Raw genomic sequence first — 8,025 nt, 5'->3', positions numbered from 1 at the left:
CTTACTCATTATCTTTGTAGTCATGGCAAGAATAAGCATCAGTCAATGCTTTTACTGACTGCAGCACTCAGGAGCTCTCCTTGGTGCTGAAAAAAGTGAATATACTCACACATCTAAACTATGCATAGTTACTGTGTACATTAACTCTATTTTAAATTTTGAGCACTTCTCCCTTCCACTACATTCCTCCTAGACACCGAGCAGAGCTGGACTCAGGTTTGTGGGTACGGGTGTTGGTTCGGACTTTTTTGGCAGACACAGTGAAGGGTAGTTCCAGGACTTGAGCGCTGTTGTCTGCTTTTAGAGCCAGGTCGACACGCAAGCTGATGTCAGGTCACACAGGCCGCATGCCTCTCCAAGGTATCGAGTGGCTTCAAAGCGACACTGAATGAGCCAGCTGCACATCAGCCAGACAAGTCCTCCTCTGTGACACAGCAAGTGGTAGCATTGAGACCCGTTTAGTTAAAAAAAAAACTATTTTTATAAGTCTGGCAAAATATTCTGTTCAGTTCCATGGCAACAGGAGGGTTCATCCTATATTCTGATATATAAACTGCAGTTAATGCAGCATGAATCATGTATTCACTTTGAATCATAGATGTATTGGTTCTCTTTGCAGAACTGTATCTATAATGTGGGTTGAAACACTCATTAATTTCGGTAAATTCTTGATAAAACCCACTTAATGATTGAAAAAATGTTTAAATAATCTACAGTGACAGTTAGCTGCATTCATGATTTTTGATTCTCTTCTGGTGTTGCACTTGTGATGTATAACTTAGTAGCTGTTACTATCAGTTCATAGCTAAATGTGTGCTAGAATGGATCTTACTGATAACTGCAGAGCATCCAAATATGTACCTCAAAATATTTTAGTGCAATTAATTATTGTCCAAGTACTCTAGCATATTTTAATGCACCCTATACTCTTTTCATGTTTTCTCGCTTCAAAACATTAGACACAATTAGGGTTTTTTGACATTGAAAGGGCAAATATAGTAAATCTGTATAAAATGATCTAAATAAAGAACAAATATACAGCACAATATAACTAATTGCAAACAGTATTCACCCTCTTTATGGTGATGCATCTGCTGCAAATCATCACCAGTGTAGCCAATAGTTTTTCACATAACTTCTTAACTCACCAAACTCAGCCATGATTCTACAAATGACTTTTTTAAACAATCATTGCCATTATGTTTCTGGGGTTATGGTCAACAACCCAAAGTAATTCAAAGTCTACACAAAGTATCACAAAAAATACCAAAAAGTCTTCAAAAACATCCCAGAAAGGTAATTCAAAGGGCACAGCAAACTTCTTCAAAATACCACAAAGGCTATTTTGCATTTCAGAGACAAATGTTCAGAGAGACAGTGGGCTACTGAGCTCACACGCCAAAGCTTGATGGCATGCAGGGTTTCCAGCAACGCAGCAGGAACCCCAGCTGTGGGAACAAAAATGCAACTTGCAAGCAGACAGACAGACTTGAACAGGCATAACCTGAACTGGAGCAAAGTCGATTGTGAAAAGCAGTTAAATCTATTTGGAGCGGATATGTTTTAGTTCATTTTAGTGTAAACCATACTCCTCTGTATGGAAGTCTTACTTCTCTCTGCTCAGTCATGGACCAATGCTATAAGTGTTTAGCTGCTTGGGGGCGATTCTACTTGCAGTGGTAAAGTTTGCTTTGTTGCAGTTTTATACTTGGTTTGTTTATTTTCCAGCTGCACAGTGACAACAGAAGCAGGGATTGTAAACACAAGTCATATGGACCGAGAAATAGCTTGTTTATTGGACAGAATCCAACAACTTTTTTTTGTAATCTATAAAGTAAGATATTTTAGCAATAGGGGGTCCAAAGCAAATTCCAAAGCAATTTTAAGTTTTAACTCTCTGTTTGTTGGCAGAGTGCATGTGGAGAAATAACAGAGCTTGATCATTATTCCAGCCTCCCTGCAGCCAGATTTTTTTTTTTTGTCATTTGCCGCTGATGACCTGATTATGTCTTTATTCTAAATGAGCCTCACAGTGGATCACCTGGAGGACAACGTTTGAGATTTAGTGCCATGTAAAGTCAAATGGCACCGTTCTTGGATGGGCAAATAAATCAAACTGAATCAGCAAACACTTGAGTGTTGTAGCTTCCAACATGTGTACACAGCCTAAATCCCCTGCTGTCATTTGTTGTCTGTTGTTCAAGATCATAGATCTTTCACACAATGTGATGTCTTTGACAGTAATAACAAGAAGAAAGACACCTCCACTGAAAACATATGCTTGAAAAGTTGCATTAAACAAACTTGATGATATTTTTGTGGATGACGACTCCTTAGTTACTGCAAAGTTTTATATAGTATTATATTCATGTCATAAGGATTGTATCACTAACCATGAATCAACATGTCAATAGAAGGTTTTCTTCTTTTTTTATTACCAAATTAACAGATATTTTAGTTTCATACAATGTGGGTCTTATTTTCTTGGTTTTGGACAGTCTTATTTATAACAATAACATCGTACTCAAAAAGTTAATTGCTGAGGTCTCAGAATGCAACACAGAAGAAGTTCAAAGCAGCAAGAAACATGAGTTAGGGAAACAGATTTAAACAAACCGCTAAAACCCTTTAAACTTATTCATGACTTATCCATTATTTCACCTTTGACCTGTTGTGCGTATTGCAGTTCCTGAGCAATAAGGATTATTACCAATATTTCAGTTGTGCTCACTTTCGGTTTTACTTCCAACTTGTCCCAAAGTAGTTTAGATAATCATGCTTTTATGTCGTCTTGTTCACAACCTGTCTGATTGTCTGACCATACACGTTGCTTGTCCTGTCTGACTTTATTGTAGCAATGTTTTAAACCCTATCACACAAACAAGGACATAGTTATTGGACAATACTGTAAAACCCCAAATTAAATCCAATGCTAATATTTTTAAAATCTTTTCTACAATATCTGTGCATAGCAACTATATTATGGTTAAGGTTAGGAGACTGGAACACTTGGCTAAGGTTAGGAAACAGTCATGGTCATGGTTAGATGGATGGATGGATGGAAAAAGAATAAAAAGAGATGGAATTTTAATTACAGGTCTGTGATGCTTAGGTCCGCTCAACTGCAAGAAAGTCTGACATACTTCACATTCACCACCCCAACATTCACATTCTTACTTTCACCTCGTTACATAAACGGCACACTACTCCTGCATGTGCACTGTAAATTTGCACTAGAGCTGCAACGATTAGTCAATTAATCAATTAGTTGCCAATAGGGCTGCCCCCTAAAAGTTGCTGAGTTGATGCATCAGTCAATAAACCCCCAAGTCGACTTGCATTTTGTCAGTCGAATCGCTGCCTTTTTTTTATCCGCATCATTATACACAGCGTGCTAGCATGACAGGCTGTAAATTTTTACAGATTCTTGTCTCTAAATCACCTAAATACATAACTGTGATGGAGGTGGAGGACAGAGTGATGTTGAATGATTGTTTTTCCTGTTCTGAGCTCTCAGCTCCAGTTCTAAATGCAGTGAAGTCAGTGTCTCTACTGTCTCCTCTACCATCCAGTGTGATAGACTCATTGACTAAAGCAGTGCACAGACGCATCTGGATGCACCAGACCACTAAATGCTCCGGCTGGTGGGTGACGTAGTGGGTGACGTACTGTGAGATGGCCAGTGCTGAAAAAATGGCAGCCTGGTCAAAAACTTTCTCACATTACAGCTAAACAGTACACTAAAATACGTTTCTGAAAACATTTGAGGTGAGAAATAGGCAATGCAGTGACAGAATCTTGATTCATATTTGATCAGCGCTGTCTAGTTTGACAGTTTGATCTGAGCTTCGTGAGCCTGGTGCATTGCGCTGGACAGACCTCATTTGCGTAAGGTTGAGGTCGAGTTGTGTTTATGCAAATACAGATATGGCAAACAGTCCGTCAACGCGCCACGGCATATCCATCATGCACTGCACGGCCAGATCTCCTGCTCTCCATAGAAAATGAATGGAATTTGTTGACATGCGTCATCACATCCAGCCTGTGCGCACTGTAACAGCGCTTGCAGCAGCCGTCAGCAGAGACAGTTGGTGCTGCGCTTGGATCTTATAACTGAATACCAGGACATACACTTTTTATTTATCTGACTGTGTGTAAATCTGATGTTTACACATCACAGATGATAAAAAACAGCATTAAAACACAAGTCTTGTGGGTAAAATATGAAACTCATGTAGGTTGTTATGCTATGTAGCTGCTCTCAGTAGGTCCGCTTGATTTTACTGCAACTGTGGTAACTGAGCAGAGACAAGAATAATATTTCTCGTAGGAGGCTGTATTGAAGAAAGAAACAGAGAGTAATAATGTAATGTTGTTTAGTGTGTAGGCCTATAAGAACGAAATATATGCAACAAGATAAATATAGAGAAATATACTGTAGATGAGAATACATGTTGAGTCGATGCATCGGTATGAAGTGCTGACTCTGAGTCGATGAGTCTGAGTCGAGTTGGGGACAGCCGTAGTTGCCAACCATTAAATTAATCACCAACTATTTTGATGATTGTTTTAAGTCTTTTTTAAGAAGACTTCCAACTTCTCAAATGTGAATATTTTCTAGTCTCTATAGTCCTCTATAGCAGTGAACTGAATATTTTTGGGTTGTAGATTGTTGTGGAAAAAATATATTTGAAGACATAATTTTGGGCTTTGGTAAACAGTGACATTTTTCAACATTTTATGGACCAAACAACTAATCAAGAAAATAAACAGATTAAGCAATAATAAAAGCCCTAAATCTCTAAATGGTGTTAGGTTGATGTGTGGATTTCATTTTCACACACATATTACCTCTTTGGTTGTTTGATTTGATCCTGACAGAAAAGATCACAAACGCTCTGCCACCCCCTGCTCAAGTGCTTTAATACAAGCTGTCCTGGTTGATCACAGCAGCCTATTAAATGCTGTGCTTCACCTCCACATGCGGACAAACATTTAGCATTTGCTAATAGGAAGCAGTGACTGGGGAGTGTGACTAGGGGATAGTTTGGTAAAAACACTCTTCAGGACATCACCACACCTGGCTGCTGCTGCTTGAAAATATAGTGAGGCTGAAATTAGTATGCAAAGCTTTTGTCCACTGAACATGGCGTTTGCAGCCTGTGACAAACCGTAATGAACTGAGCAGGACCTTATCAGCCGCACAGAAACTGGGAATGATCACAGCCCGCACAACAGTCTGCTGTGACGGAAAGTGGAGTGAAATTATTGCAAAGGGGAAAGAGGCTTAGAGCAGTGAATGCATTGTTTATTTTTTGGTTTGTTTGTGTAATCTGAACAGTCACATATGTGCACACAGTGTCCTCCTGTCAATCTTCTCTCAATTTATTGCTACAATTTAAGCAGTTTATCCCTCAAAAGATAGTAATTCAACTGTGCAAGGTTTACACCAAACTAGCCTTTTTTAAAAATCTACTGTGTTCAGGGATTTCGCTGCAATTGGGATGTAAAATATTAACCAAACACAGACAGTAATCACCATCATCCTGCCTTTGTGCTGCAAGCATCTCGAAACAATCAGTCACTCTTTGATATTCTGTTGAATTTGGTCGGTCTTTTTAGGGAGAGGCTGTAATACTAGGGAGCATGACACATAGGATGCACACCTCTGATGCATACCTTCAATAAAAGACAATTGAAATGACAATAAGATTTACTTCATTCCTTCTAATAGGTACAGAGATTGATGTCAGCTTCAAAGGGAGAAGCAATCTTTTGCAATCCAATTATGTAAAGCTGGCAGGTTTCCTCTTCACAGTCTAAGATCAATTGCACAGCAGAGAAAACGAGATATGATCCACAATATGAAGGTCTTTGGTGCTAAGACACAGAGAAGAAGCTGGAGGGGGCTGCAGTGGCTTCGGGTGGTTGGTGTATAAACCCAAGTGCAGTAATATCAGCAAGGGAAGAGATCAAACAGATATAACAAATAAGTGCAACAGAGCTGTATATAATTATCCTGATATATCTTTTTGAGAGTAAGTGGCTGGCACATTTTCACAAATCCTGCCCAATGTGACCCTGTAAAGATGTAATATTACATTTTTCGTTTGTTGTTGCTGTTGCTTTTTTGGTTACTGCACAATTGAGTCAGTGACCTTGCTGATGTTTATCAAGGAAAATAATTTGGTTCTCCAAATAATGTGTTAAATTCACATTGGATTCATAAAAAAAAAACACACAACTGCAACTTGTCATTTTGTGCTTGTCAAAAGCAGTGCAGTGAAAGAATTGGGTTTTTTCCCCCAGTATCTCTGTCAGTCCATGGTGCTAAACTCCACACATTTTTATTAAGGCACATGCAACTGTACCAATCACTGTTTTCTCTTGCCTGTCAGAGCCTGTTGAACAATTTGAGGTTTCACACCAAGCCCAATTAGTTTGGTAGCAGGACTTATTGGAATGGAACAGTCGTGATGCAGAACAAGAACCAACGCATTTCCTGGTAAAAGGGAATGTCAATCAAACACATATGTCGCATGGTGTCAAGGAAGAAATGAAACAAGGTTGATTCACACTGCTGCCTCAACATGGTATTACTCCGAGCTCTTTATTGCTAAATGCTCTCCGTCTTTGCAGTCTGCTGGTGATGCTGGTATTTAATGTGAAGAAATCCATGTTAAAACATTTATCAACAACACTGCCATTGTTTAAACCAGAATCATATGATGCAAAAACACTGAAATATTACTAGCAGCCTATGTGGTTAGAGAGCTCAAATAAAAAGATATTTTCATACTTTTACACTACAATCTTACCATCCATACTGTACATTCTTTATTTAAGTCTATTGATAACACAGCCTCTAACAGTTGCCATACAGAAAAAATGCTATTACTGGTTCTGCATCTAACTAGTTCTGCCTTCTAGTGTCTAAATGCAATAAAACTGGCTGAGGTAACCAATTTCAAATGAGAAAGTATAATCAAAGCAAAGTTCCACTGTGCTAGACACATGTAGAAAAACAGCAGCAACAGAAGTACTAAATTTAGTTAAATTTAGGGTAATTTCATATACCCGCCATGGTGGGGTTGAAAGTAAGAGCAAAAAGGGACCATTGTGGTGATTAAACTTGGGGCCCACAATTAACTACAGACATTTTTGGAGAGATAGCATTTGTTAACCCCTTAAAAATCCTTTAAATTTATGTAAAATTAGCCTAAAATGCCTATCCAAGGCGTACCTCAAGTAAATTGTAAGCTGTTCTTGAACCATTTGGAGTACATGCAAGGTTTTTCTCTCTTTTGAAATGTAACACATTCAGGTAACCAACAGTCGGAATGGCACTGAGTAAAAGAAGTTTGAACACACTGAGGTAGAAGGTTTTTATTTCCACCTGAATATTTTTTTGCAAACAGATGCCTGCAGATGACCTGTTGCTGTGACTTATTAGCTGGAAAACAGAATGGGACCACAGCATGGAACCTTAACTAGTTCAAACTTAATAACAATACTGCAGAAAATGAATATTTTACATGTTTTTCTAAGGGTATTTCTAGGCATCTTCCAAAAAGGCCATTTAGAGACACCAAATGACCCCTGCTTCAGAGTAACTGAAGCATAAACACATTATAGTTCTTTGTTCCCTTCTTGAAAGTAAACTTTGTGCATATAAAAGAGTCAAAATAAATGCTATGGTGGAAAAGCAGTTCATATAAAAAGTAACACACAGCAGACTGTTTAAATTTACATAATTTCCATGTCGTGGCTTTATAGGAACCAATAAAGCTGCATATGGTCATTTTTGGAATTTCATTGACTATTCAAAGTGCCAGTCATCAGCAGAATCTGTTCCGATTGGCTCAGTCTTTACATGAAAGAAGAGGGACAGGCACTTCCTTTCAACGTGGACTCTCATTGGCTATCATACGCTGTGGAGAGGACATCGAAACTCCTATTGGGTCAAGTGAGGTGTCAATCAATAGGTCAGAATGCAGCTGCCATTTTGATACCAAGATGTGGCTA

Source organism: Thunnus thynnus, chromosome 4 (assembly GCF_963924715.1).
Source record: "Thunnus thynnus chromosome 4, fThuThy2.1, whole genome shotgun sequence".
Classification (NCBI taxonomy): domain Eukaryota; kingdom Metazoa; phylum Chordata; class Actinopteri; order Scombriformes; family Scombridae; genus Thunnus; species Thunnus thynnus.
This window is presented reverse-complemented; position numbering follows the sequence as displayed.